The sequence below is a fragment of the Dipodomys spectabilis genome, unplaced genomic scaffold (assembly GCF_019054845.1).
Source record: "Dipodomys spectabilis isolate Male_0828 unplaced genomic scaffold, ASM1905484v1 ptg000153l, whole genome shotgun sequence".
NCBI lineage: Eukaryota > Metazoa > Chordata > Mammalia > Rodentia > Heteromyidae > Dipodomys > Dipodomys spectabilis.
The window spans coordinates 1,126,829-1,141,179 of NW_024870830.1; the positions used below are offsets into that span (position 1 = coordinate 1,126,829).

Below are 14,351 nucleotides of genomic sequence, written 5' to 3' on the forward strand. Positions count from 1 at the left end.
AATCGCACCAAAAGGCAGAGGTTAATTAACAGTTGTGACAGAAGAGAAGGAATAATTCCAGATGGAACGAAAAAATGAGAGTAACTAAGGTATAACAGAAACCGTTCTAGGAACTATTTTTGGTTATTGAAGAACTAGTTATCAACTAGGCTTATTCCTCATTGCCTTTAGCATTCAAAATCTCCTAGGCTAGTTCTTAATCTCTGTGTGATAAATGTATCTCCTTCTATGCTGTTCTTTCATACCTGGTCTCCTTTGCTTTCTAAAAATCTGTCTTTCTATATTTCTCTATGAACATTTTCTGACACTAAATGCACCTACAAAGATGAAAGAGGATGCTAATGTAAGAGTCCCATAGCTCATGAGTCATTAATGTAACAAAATGGGAAAGGAGGACATATTTATTGCTACCTCAATTCGGAAAAGATTCAATGTTACATCATTTGGTTCAGATTTCCATTCTTTGTCTACATAGTGACATTAAGTGCACATAAATGCAAATATGAGCCGGGTGCTGGTGGTTCATGCATGTAATCCTAGCTACTCTGGAGGTTGAAACCAGAGGATTATGGTTCAAAGCCAGCCTGGTCAGGAAAGTCCATGAAACAATTTAGTAGTGCACCTACTTTTGCTGAGTTATTTGTTATGGATTCTTTGCTAAACATATTCACTCGTTAAAAATTGTCAAGTAGTAGCTTTATAATAAACTTCATCTAATATTTCTTGGTTCAAAAAGAAGTCCATACAGTTGTTGTCACTGAGCTTTCTTACTGTCTTAGTTCAAAGCCAACCCAGGCAAGAGAGTCTGTCAAACTCTTATCTGTAATTAAATACCAAAAAAGCCAGAAGTGGAGTTTTGGCTCAAGCAGTGGAATAATAGCTTTGGGCCAGGTGGGAAAGAAATACAACTGTTCAGGGACATGGGCAACTCTCTAAGTTCAAGCCCCAGAACCAGCACAAACTAAACAAACAAGCAAACAAAACAAACCCTGGGTATTTCTTTGGGACTCTCCTTAAAATAGTGGCAGTCCGAGAAGAGGCTGCTTTTGCTGATCATACTCACTGGATCCTGATTTTTTGGAATCCTTATCGCTATGGAAAACTCAGGACCAGACTAAAGGAATTGATAACTGATTCCTGCAACAAGAGAATCATCTCAGGAGTGAAACATCCATCCATAATACACTTTAAAACCTCCATATCTTTCCTTCTTTGCAGTAGAACATTTTTAAAACAAAGTTACCTCCTTTTGTTCTATTGTTCTATACTGGCCTTCAAATGACATATTGTTTTCTTTTGTAATACTCTCAACCAGAAGTTTACAGACAAGTTTTATATGAGTAAAGGACACACTCAAAAAAGTCAGGGACAGAGTTTCCTTCCAGCCTTGGATCCTTTTCTTGTACAGTAAAAAGGAAAGAAATAGTTAACTTGAACTTTGTCATTTCTCTATGTACAATTCCTCTCCTGGGATTAGTTTCCACATCCAGTAACAGTTACTTCCACTTACTTCCAGTAACAATCTATGGTGCATCTCCAGAAAAAAATGAATGCTTTCTGGCTTCACTGAAATAGCACAAGGACACTTTTGGACATGAGGTAACACGTGTTTCAGAGACAACTTATTAAAGAGAAATGAAATTTAAATTGCTTATAAATACATTATCCATGAGGACATTTTGTTCAAACTTCTTATGTGCTCTGTAAATTAAGGTGAATTTTAAATGGGAAGAAGGTCCTCAGATCATTTTTTGTGAGTCTATGTGCTGTACATTAATTTCCCAAGTTTACATGAGTTAACAGTAAGAGAAACAATAGCAATTATAGGAGAAAAAGAAGTTCTGTGTTTATTTATGTGTTCAATACAATATAGAAGACTCTACAAATAAGAAAACATTGATACAATAAAGCAAAGTCCAGTATGTAGATTTATGGGAGTGATATAGAGAAAGCGTTACTGCTAAGTGGAACATGAAGCAAGAGGCCACTCCCTTTCTAAATCACGCTTGCTAATCATGTAAATGTGCAAAAAGGAGAATGGAAGAATGATTCTGTTTCCAATGCAAGTCAGATATAGAATAGACTTAACTGGAAAAAAAAAGTCCATCTTGAGAGAATAGGAATTATACTAGCAATGAACCTGGTGGCTAAGATCACATTTCTTTTTCTTTCCTTTACTTATATTCCTTTTTGTTGTTGTTGTTGTTCGTGGCACTTGAACTATGGGAAAGGGTGCTTTCCCTCTGAAACACAGCCCAAGGATATTGCTCTTCCACTTGAGCCACAGTGCCACTTACATTTTTCTGGTAATTATTGGAGAAAAGAGCCTCCAGGACTTTCCTACCCGAGATGGCTATAAACCCCAATCCTCAGATCTCAAAACAACTTGGTTTATGATCACATTTCTAACAGTGTACACTCAGGATATGTAATGTATATGTTCTTCTATCTTTATATGAATTCTTGAGTTAAAAATCTGGGCTACAGGTTAGACTTTACACTCACAAAAGTGTTTGAAGTTTAAAAGTTGATACTCCTGGAAAAATAAAACTGAAGAATGTAAAGGAGTCTGGGAAGTTCAATTTGCATCCAGCTTGGACAGTATAGGTTTTGAGACACTACCTATAGTTAACCAACCAAAACCTGGAATACCAGTCATGAGCAAGATTGCTGAATAACAGCTTTAGGTTTTTGCATACATACAGACAGACATACACATACACACAGAGGCACTTATAGGTGCACACAAAAATACACAAATGAAACAACTCTCAGAATATGTAGAAAACTTAAAACAATAGAAAATAGGTCCTGAGTAAGACTAGAATCAAGTGATAATTTTTAATATTAGAAAGCCTTCAAGTGAACTTTCCCCCAGAAGTTGAGAATATTACAAAGGTAGTGACCAGAGATAGTAAGAGTCAAGCAATCATTTTTTTTCTGGTTGAGATACGTTTTTTTTAAAATTTTTTGTGAACATACAGTACAGAGGGGTTACAATTACATGGGCAAGATAATGAGTACATGTCTTATCAAGCATTGCAGCCTCCTCTTTGTTTACCCTTCACAGCCCTTCCCAAGCAATCATTATTAACGGTTTAGGATCCATGGTGTAATGAATCAGGGAACCCTGCAGGTGCATCTGAAAATGTTCATATCCTGTGTCAAATGTTAAAACATCTTTGAAAATAGTACATAAACAGTCTGAGCATTCAGTCTAGTGGATAAGATCATAGGAGACGTTCAGAATTGCTAGTCTGATTCTAGATTAAAAAAAAACTATGGGAGGGCAAGGTGCTACAAGCCTGGAATTCTAGCACTCAGACAGGAGGTTAGAGAGTGGAATTAAATAACGATACCTTCCATGGACCAAGTAGAATAATTTTGTCTCAGTAAAACAAACCAAACAACAAGAAAGGAATACACAGTTAGAAGTTTGTGCTAATTTTGTCATTGTTTTGAGAAGTCAAGTTTCCTATTTAATACAAATCATATATATCCTCACTTGTGTTTTAAATGCTCTCATCATTACAGAACATTCCTAGATGCAAAATAGTTCATGATTCCCACCCAAAAATTTGGACAAGTAAGTAAGCCTCATTCTGTTGGATTCCAAATAAATGTTGAAGGATTATAATACTTAAGTCTGGAGAAATAGCAAAGTTCGTCTAATGTAGGACTTTGTAGACCTTGTTAAATTAGAATTTACATTTAAAATATATTTTTTGGTTTTGTTTGTAATTTCATATTCTATAGGATACTATAAAATTCTTTTTAAGTAGAGGGATTAATTGAAAGATTCACAAATGATTCTGGCATTCTATTTGCCTAGATATTCTTTCAAGAGTGTTATAATTAGAACATTGCTAAAAGATAATTCCCATAGTTCATGTATACCATGTTAATGTGAATAATCTAGACAGAGTTGCCACCAAATGGATGACATTAATTTATACATTTAGAAAAACCAATTTTTTAAAGGTTTGGTTTAATATGGTATGAAGAGAGTAATTGTGTGACATCTACTTTCTTCTAACGATATGTAACACAGGAAGCGATTTCCTTATTTACGTGCCTCTGTATACATGTAGAAAAATGCTAGGTTTGGGGTTTGTTTTCAATTTTTTTTTGTTTTATTGGTTCGTCCTAGAGCTTGAACTCTTGGCCTGGACAGTGTCTCTGAGCCTGTTTATGACCAAGGCTCGTTTCCTACCACTTCAATCACAGTGCCACTTGAGTCTGGCTTTTGTGGAGAAGTTTTTTGGGGATAAGATTATAAGAAACCTTCCTGCCTGGGTGGGGTTTGAACCATAATTTTCCTATCTTAGCATCCTGAATATCTATGATGGTTAAAAAAGTATGAATATAAATAATATTTGCAAGTTTTCTGATATCAAGAATACCAGTGGAGGAAAATGATGCAGCTCAGTTTATTGAGGTGTTCTTTTCAGAACAAGGAGGGCCTCACATTAGCAGAGGTGTAGTATTTTCTCAAAATAGAGATAAAGTATTCATGATGTGGATTAAGGAATTTTAGGTGCCCCTTACAAGTTGGAAACTAGGATGACTTTATGGCATAAATCTTGAGATTGACGGTCATAGAAATAATAGCTTACTCTGATAAACAATTGTTTACTCTTGAAGAATTAATTATTGCACATGCTTCATAGTTTTATACTCTACCAGAATGTGGCTATTGTTCTGTTGACTTCTAAATCTGTAACACCCCATTGGAAACGGCATCTATTGCAGAATTATATAACATGCAAACAAGTACTGTTTTGAATCTCTCAGGAATGTTGAGAATTTAAAAATGAATAGTTATTAGTCATACGAATTTTGAAGAACACATATATTCTGTCCTCTTAACAACTTAGTTAGTTTAAAAGTTATGGGTTTCCATAGCATTAAAATGTTTTCTGTGAAGTACTAAATTTATTCTTTTTTGAAAAATTTGGCAAGTGTATTGTGAAAATATCGTCTAGTTGCATAACATTCAAGTTGCTGACCCTCTGATAAAGCAGGGGTAATTAATTCAAATTAGATGCCAAATGGTATTGATTTTTCAAATATTACTACATAAAGAGTATTATTTATTGTGCCAATACAGTGAAATTATATTTTACGCAGCTTAATTTTTCAATTTTATTATCAAAGTGATGTACAGTGGGGTTACAGTAATTATAAGGTATAAATCATAACTTTTCAAACTTGTTAACCCTCTCTCATTTTTCTCACAGTTTTCCTTCATCCCTTCACGCCTCACAAGTTGTAATGTACATTTCCAACACATTGTCTTCTGAGTATTGCTACTGCATTGGTTTGCCTTTTGTCTTTGGCTCACCATTTTGCTTTTCCCCTTCCCTTCGCTAATTAAGGTAAATGTATATACAATACAAAATGATATACAGCAGGGATAACCATAGGGGGAAAACCCAAAGAAAACAGAAATCACATAGTTCATCAAAAACAAAAACCACAAATGAAAAAATCTGGTTCCATATCTTGGAATTCATTTTGCTTAGCATCAGCTAATATGGTTATATATACCCATAACAAAGCGACTGGAAAATAATAACTGCATGGATACTATATTATGAAAACAACATGTTTACTTTTTGATGGTAAAGGTGGAATTAAGATCGATGAATTCGCGGTTCTGATAAAGGATTTTCAAGAGTTTTAAAGTTATGACAGGTAAATTTTAATTGTTCAAAATTTTAACAACTTAGGCTATTAAGAAAATTTAAAATTGCCTGGAAGAATAGGCTTTCATGCAAAGAAATCCAAGGAGACTTAGTAGAGAGGGAGCAATGTGGATGAAGATGGCTCTTTTTCATACTAAACAAACAAACCTGAGAAACCTTGCTGTAAATCTTGTAGGTTCCCTTGGAATTGTCCTTACCCAGGAACTATATTCTCATTGTTTGAAACATGGTTGTATTGGAATTTAGATTCAAAGTTCTTAAAAAAAATAAGGCATCAAAATTTGTGAATTTACCTTTAATTACCAAACAGTAATTCTCTAAAATGATAATTTGAGCCAAAATATTTAGGGAGAAAGTGCCCTTCACAATGAAAGAAGGTGTTGGGATAACACATTTTTGTTTTTAACACTTTCCACAATGTCTTTGGATGTGAAGCAATGAAACACAGGAAAAAATCTGATTGGATACTTCAAACGAATGATTTCACATTTCTAAGTGGCTCATAAAAAGTAATATCCTTATTCATATGACATAGTGAAGATTTCTGTTCTTACATATGCCAAAAAGTTCAGAAAAGAATTGAACAAATGGAAAAGTTAATTAAAAAAAGTTTTCTTAGAAGAAAACTTAGCTAAGCGTATTGTGTTTAGCAGTGAAGAGAGGCCAAAACTTTTTTATATGAATTGTGTTAGTATTTTTACTCCCTGGTGAGTTTACAGAGGCCATTTGGCTCATTACAATGCAGGACTGATTGAATGAAGACATGAAAATAAATTCCACATCCAAATGAGGCAATTAAAGAGTTTTAAAAGAGAAATAATGAAGATGTAGCAGTGGTGGAGCCCGTTTAGTCCTTCAGGTTCACTAGACATGAAGCCAAGGAGCTGTGATTAACTGGAACTTCAGCAAGAGCTAAGAGGAGGACATAGAAGTAGGACATAGAAGCATTGTCCTTTTGTAACAGACACTGTCTTCCAAGGTATGGGTGATTTAACTCTATTCTCCTCCATACATCTTGGTGAAGAAATGCAAGACCAAGAGAAAAATAATCGATTGAAATAATTTTGCATAGAATAACTTCACTGTTCCTGATATGGTATCTAAGGAGAATCTTAAGAGAGAGGATTAAAGTGCAGAATTTTTTGTTTCTTATAAGCATCTTGTTAGCAAAATATATCTTTGAGGTTAGATAATTCTGATTGAACCAACAAGTGATGGAGTACTTATTTTTGTGGGCACTTTAGACACAAGAAGTCTTTCAAGGTAAAAGAAAAAAATATAGCCAAATATTTGTGATCACAGCTTCTTGGACTGTTTTCTGGAGACAATGTTTTACATTAGATTTCTCCTCATTAATATAGATGTTGTTTCATGGCAACCAAATGCAACAGGGAAGTTTAATGGACTCACTTGGCCAATTAAACAGCATAAAAGAAGAAAATGGCAAATAATTTTTAATGAATTACTTTCCCAGAAGAAAGGAGGAAAAATATAATTCAAAATCAATTGACTTAAAAGTATGAAGAAAGAGTAGTGAAGAGAGATTAGTGAAAATAAAGAGTATTGTTTGCTCTCCAGTGGAGTAATGGGTTCTTGATCTTGTTTCTTCCATTCTATCCTCACAAGCTACCAAGTGTGTCTCAGGACTGGATTATCCAGTTCAGACAGAAAACTCATAGAAGAAACATACTATTTGCAGCAGATGTAGGTGATTTATAACCTTAGACAATCTATTTAATTCTGTTCAAAATTCTCCCCTATCCCAAACTTCCCTCTTTGAACAGCTTTGTTTGCTTTTCCCAAGACTGCCCTTCATTAACTGATTAAAATTTTGAGACGTCATATTCATACTTTCTGGAGATTGCTGTTTGGTTGTGATTTTTGAGTGTTTTTTGTTCTTGTTGTGTTTTTGAACTGAATTTTAAAAGGTTGTGCAATTGTTTTACAATTAAATATCTCTATCTAATTGTCCAATGCTCCTAGATTGGAGTCACCCCTTCCATCATTCTCAATTAAACCTTTCTCCAAGATTTATTTTCAATTTACCACTTCCTTTATCATATGTGTATATTAAGTATTCTAGCTTTACTTGACCTTTGTTCATTTTTCATTCATTCTATGTCTTTACCATAATTCCTCTGCCCCTTGTTCATTTCTCATTCATTCTATGTCTTTACTATAATTCCTCTCTGGTTTCAACTTCCTCATAGTCATTCTGTTAAACTGTCTATTAATACTTTGAAAGGTTTATTTACATTCTATGGACTTTCAATCCTGCATATTCTTGAACTGATGTCAACTTATATTTCCATAATTCATTCATCTGCAGCAACAATTTACAAGACTGGAGATGTGAAGCACCTAAACATTATTTTGTTCTCATCCATTTGGAAGATTAATCTTTAGTCAAAAAGAAAGTTAAAAATAGCTTAGAATGTATTCCTAACTACCAATTTTTATAAATAGCTTTGTACAATGGTGTGATTCTTTTATTTTACATGGAATAATATTTTCTACTACCTATAAGTTTTGGAAAAAGGAAAATTAAAATTTATTCCAAGAGGAATATGATAGAAATAGAACACAGATATTATGTTTGTCATATCTCTGATGAGTACCCATATTCAAGACATAAAGTTATATTTCTTACTATGTTAGACAGAGGGAAAACATAAAATAACATATGATAAGGCAACTATTTGTGACTTTTTAAAATGTACCTTATTAAATTATGAAATTTATTAGCTAACGTTTGGGTTTGAAATTTAGGAGGCTGTTCTATTTAACACATTTCTGGAAGGCCCTTACTGAAAAACACAAATTGTGGGTGGTACTATTTCTACACTTTAATGAATGGTTGAACGTGTTTGGCATTAGTGTTGTGTAAATAATTCAACTCTATTGTAGCTTGCTCCCTACACTTGACAAACTTGTAATGTCACTAAGCATCATCAACTTTTCAAATGTTATTTTGGCAAATGTGATTTTGAAAAGTTTATTTGAAAAGGAATACACTTTCAGGAGATTCAATGTAGATTATCATTGGTTTGAGAGTGACATTTTTATACCACAGAACCATATTGTACTGAAGTCCCAGTGTTTTGAAGCACACCTTAGTTCTTCAAATGTTTTTTCTGAATTACATTTGACCTCTAAGTCAAGTTTTCCGGGCTTTTGTAGACCAATTATGGAACTATCCTTCAAGGGAACTCTTTTTTGGCCCACTTATGTTGGAATAAAATCTTTCATTAATCATAGGGGAGGGGTATTAAATATAATCTTATGACACTTTGTGAACTTGTTCACTCATATGGGCTGGTCATCTATAAGTTGAATGTTTGAATTACAGTACTTTCTCTCAAATTTTGTTATCTCATCCTACATTTTAAGTTGCCTTGCATTTCACAATTGCTTACTGCTAATTCCTGCATCTCAAGGAATTGGGGCCCTGAAATATAGGAAATGAGAAATTGAGATGGGTCTTCAATTACTTTGTATTGACATGTTGCATGGGCCTTGGTGAGAAGTCTTGCCCCTGTTATCTGATGATGCAGGTAACTGGGACCTGGGATCCTAGGACCCATGGATTCTGCAGAAGAATAATGTTTTTTAGACATCTTAGCAAAATTTGCGTATAATCAGTAGGAATGCTTCAGAAATATGGAGAAAAAATTTGGGACAAGCGAGTTAAAGCAATAAACAGAGCAGCAGAGTAAAATCCATTACAGATTAGAGGAAAACATTGTTTTTTTGCCATGTGGATTCAGAAGACCAAGAACAGAATGTATCACAAGTTTATACTAAAGATATTGCATAGATACTTTTTATATTCTAATATATATATTAAACCTAATTATTTTTATTCCAATTCTATTTATTGGAATAAATAAATATCAATTTATTTGTCAAATTATCAACTAATTCTAGTAAGTTTCATTGTGTGAAATATAAAATCAGCACATATAAATATAAAATATATAACTAGATATACTCTAATTAAAAGGCACACGTTTTGCCTTGTTCTCTTGTAGTTACTGTATCAAAGGCAAATCTGTTTTAAAGTATTAATCCATTATCTCTACCTCAGTGTTTGATAGAGTTAGACCTAAAGCTTTACCATTTGTAGATTTACAGCATGGAGGCAATAGGAAACACTGATTAAAACATTGTCAATTTAATACCTAATAACGAGGAGAAACATATGGACTTCTCCTACAACTATGAAAATATTAGGTGCTAAAAAGGCAGTAGTGTAAGTTCCTGCCTGGTTGGATGGTAGACAGACCAGGACATTAAGTAATCATGCATACCAACAATTTTTCACCTTCTTGGCTTCAGCTACTTTTGAAATGGAAGGTATAATAAACAATTATATTTTGATAAAATACCTTCTAGTCTGAACAGTTCTGTTTGAACTATTCATCTCTCTATGATCCCTTGTAACCAAGATTAGTTTTGTTCCAATAAGACAATCTATGCTGTCAGGGTAAGATATTCTGGTTGGCCTGTTCCCACAAGGAAGAAGGGTAAAGGCTCAGGTAGACATTTGTGCCAGTAACACCTCATGTGGGAAAATGTCAGCTGAAGAAGTTTAGAAGTAGCTCTTAAGCAATGCTTACTTCGAATCCATTAGGTCCACAGAGCTAACACAGTTGGATAAATAAGTACTTGAAAAAGCCATCACCTTTGGACCTATCTATAAATTATTGAGAGTACGATCAAATTCCAAATCAAAAAACTTAATAGTCATTGACAAAAAAAAATTTGCAAATGTGAGCAATCGATTGATCAATATAATTTTTTCCACTATTCACAGAATTTTAGGGAAATAAGATTGATAGCATTGTTAGGAACAATAAGGTTTCCTTGTTAGTAGTAGGCACCCATAGATATAAGCCTGTATAAAGATTGCATCATTAACTACTTAAATTTAGAGTATACTACATGCTTCAGCAGCATGTACACTGAAATTACAATGTAGAGATTAACATGGCACTTGCACAAGGATAATATGAAAATTTGAGAAGTAGTCCATATTTTTCATTCTTCAGATGCAAGAAATGAAAAACAGTTATTAAAAAGTTGATTACCAAATTACAAGTATAACAATACACACAATTCATATAATTAAATTTAGTTTGACATCAGTGTATTAAATCTTCACCTCAGAAAGGCGTTTACATAGCATAATCTTTACAAAACTTTTCAAATTGGACAATATTGTCATTTTCTCCCAAAGAAAAATAATATTATGACCTAGAAAAAAAGGAATCAAACTGTTTCTATATGGAATGCAATCGGAAAGGACACATTAATGAACCTATATATTATAAAATAATGTAGAATACGAAGTATATCTAAGAGAAAATAAAATAAATTATGAATATTATGCAAACATAGTATATAGAATATTTTAAAATATATTTTTTTCAGACAAGCACCAGAAATATTTTAGTTTCTGTACTACTCATTTCAACAGGTAAGTTAAAATTATTTCTGATTAAAAAATCACAAACTCTGAAGAAATCATTATACATGTATACAAAAACTATTGAATACATTTTGACATCCAATGCAGGCAATTCACTTGGAAGAATTCCACGGACTCCATTAATTTTTACAGTAAAATATTGGTGTTGCCGGGCACTGGTGGCTCATGCCTATAATCCTAGCTACACAGGAGGCTGAGATCTGAGGATCAGGGTTCAAATCCAGCCTGGGAAGGAAAGTCTGTGGTACTCTTATCTCCAATAAACAACTAGAACACTGGAAATGGAGCTGTGGCTCAATTGGTAGAGCGCTCACCTTGAGCTGAAGAGCACAGGGACAGCTCCTAGGGCGAGAGTTCAAGCCCCATGACAGACCAAAAAATAAAAAAGATATTGCTTTTATTTGGATTGTGAAAATATTTTGTAGGGATACAAAAGATGGACTTGCATTTTTGAAATTTAAGAAACTTAACCCTACCATTAGGACTTAGGTGAACAATTTGTACAGCCTTCCACAACATCATAGAGGTAGTGATACATACTTATCCTTTTGGCAATATCAAATGCAGTTTCTTCTATGTTGGTCTTCAGGCCTGGTTTTATATAATGGTTCAACAGAAGGAGATCCAGCATATCTTTGCTATCTCAATTCTCAGCAGCAAGATGTAAGGGGGTCAAGAGGCCTTTAATTTGGGCATTGGTATCTGTATCATGATGAAGTAAGAAAGAAGCCACTCTGATATTATTCCACGTATATGCACTGTGCAGGGGTGTCCAGTCATCTACAGTTATTGCATGTGCCACTTGAGACACCAACTCACTGACAATGTCTAAGTGTCCACTGTAGGCTTCTCGATCAGGAGGGCTATACTTATTGTCATCCCTACTATTAACATGAGTGACCTTTTGGGAAAGTAGTCTCCGCACTGTAGTAAGCCAAATATTTTTGGCAGCCCAATGAAGAATTTTGCTTGGATCATTCTCCACTTTTTTTCTTGCAATTGATACCATTCCTCGCTTTTTTAATCTTGTTCTTCATATTCCTAAGAATTGCCTAATCAGAGACTTTGAGTGCCAGTGGGAATGGGGTGTCCAAGTATTTCCCTAATAGTTCACATTGTTTGAACTGGTCAGAAATATTGGGTGAATTTTCTGCATCTGTTTATTCACCATGATTTATTTTCTCTTTTTATAATTTTACTATTCAAAATTATTCTAACTGGAGAGTAGGGAATTGATGGAGAGCAGAGGAAAGATGTTCCTCCGTATTCAAATGTACATACTGAAAATGAGGGCCACTGATGTCTTCATGTGCAGCTTATTCTAGGAATGAGAAAATAGGAAATAACACCTTCTATATAAATGATTTGGGAAAAGGCAGAGCAAAAAGTGAAATGATGCAACCAAAAATATAAAAGCAAAATAAATTAGGATAATTATGGAGCAATCATATGATCTATGAGAACCAAGAAAGGGAGAGACAAAGAGAGAGAGAGATGTGTAATGACCTAGCTTGCCACAAAATCCATTCCTCTGATCAATTAATAGAGCAAACAAAATATTATTTTTTAAAAAAGATGGGAGTTCCAGGGAGATGGTGGAGGAGAAGCTGGAGGCTAAACAAGCTCTCGCATAGGAAGCAGTTTTAGAGTTACAGTGAACAGTCCTAAGGCAAAGAATCACACCAAGTGTGCCTTCACAGGACAGAGAGTTAGGCCACACAGAGAAAATACAGGCAAGGAGACAGCTCTTAGCACTTGCCAGCAGATGCTGCGGCAGTGGCAATGGTGGTGGCGGCGACTACAGCCGCCTTACCTGAATCACAGAGAGTCCAGGATGAAGGAGCCAGAAGGGGCAGGCGAGCAGATTCTCCTCAACACCAGTAAGAACTGACAAGGAAAAGACCAATTCATCAAGCAGTTCGCAGACCAGGGAGGATCCAGTAACCAAGAATGAGCGTGAGTAGAAGCCTAACATCCTCACTCCTTCCCAGGGAGCAGAGGAGGGAAGGCCAGCCTTCCTCCACCCAGTACTGGAGATCTCCATCTTGGATACCAACAAAGCTCGGCGGAGCTGCTAGCTCCAACTCAGGCCTTGGAATAAATCTAGAGGCATCTAGCAGGTCACGAGAGCCTAAACTGACCTGCCAGACTCAGCTCCACCCAGGGAAAAGTCACCCAGCTCGGGCGCCAGACCCAGGAGTGGCTTTCTCCACCGGTTAATCAGAGCGAGAGGCTGCCCCTCCCTTTATCAGGTTCAACAATCAATTGACATTCAGTAAAGAGAAACCCTGAGAGTGGCTTCAGGCTGGGATCTGTGAGTTTCTCACAAACCAGCCCCTGGGAAAAGCTACTGTTTGCTGAAAGGCCTCAACTCTACCCAGAACCTAGCCTCATCACAGCATCTCCAAACTCAAGGAAAAAGCCATCTCCTGCTTTTGTGATACTCAAAGCAGATCTCCCTCCCATTGAACTAATCAGGGAGGAGGATTGCAAAACATTGGGGAAAGCACAGCATTTTTCTGCCGGTTCAAAGGAACTGAATTAAGTAACCAACCAAGCCACAGGAACACAAGCAGACCAGAGACTCAAACAAGAGTCTGGGTACAGACACGAAGGAGATACAGGATTTTTCCCACCCCTCAAAAAAAATCAAATAACTTTTATTTGTACCTTTTATTAAAAGTATTTCTTCCTAAAATTTTTTTTGATCTTTAATTTTTACCTTTTTAAAAAAAATTGTTTTCTAGAAATTTTTTTTCCTCTTAGAATTTTATTTTAGGGGTATAAGTGCGTGTGCGTTTTCTTTCTTTTTTTGTTTTTGTTTTTGTTTTGTTTTGTTTTTTGTTTAGCTCTACTGAACTTCTGATCTTTTTTCTTACCTTCTTCTTCTTTTCTCCTGTTCTTCTCTTTCGTTCTTCTTTATGTGACTTAATTGCTGTTCTGCACATCCTAAGATAAACCCGTAGTCGGATATTAGACCTTATCCCCCATTGTGTACACACTTAATCCACAAATTTATTACTCAATTCAAAACCTCTTAGACTTAAATTCCTTAATAGCAGTACTACCTCTTTACACCTATATTTTAAGTATTTTTATTTTTACGTTTTTCACATCTCCTTTATATCCCTCCCCTTCTCTCATTATATTCA

The 14,351-nt window shown here is 35.0% G+C and overlaps 1 pseudogene; it reads left to right on the plus strand.

Annotated features, from left to right (window-relative positions):
* Window positions 1–10,652: 10,652 nt before the first annotated feature.
* On the plus strand, window positions 10,653–10,749 carry LOC122118484 (annotated as a pseudogene).
* The last annotated feature ends 3,602 nt before the right edge of the window (window positions 10,750–14,351 follow it).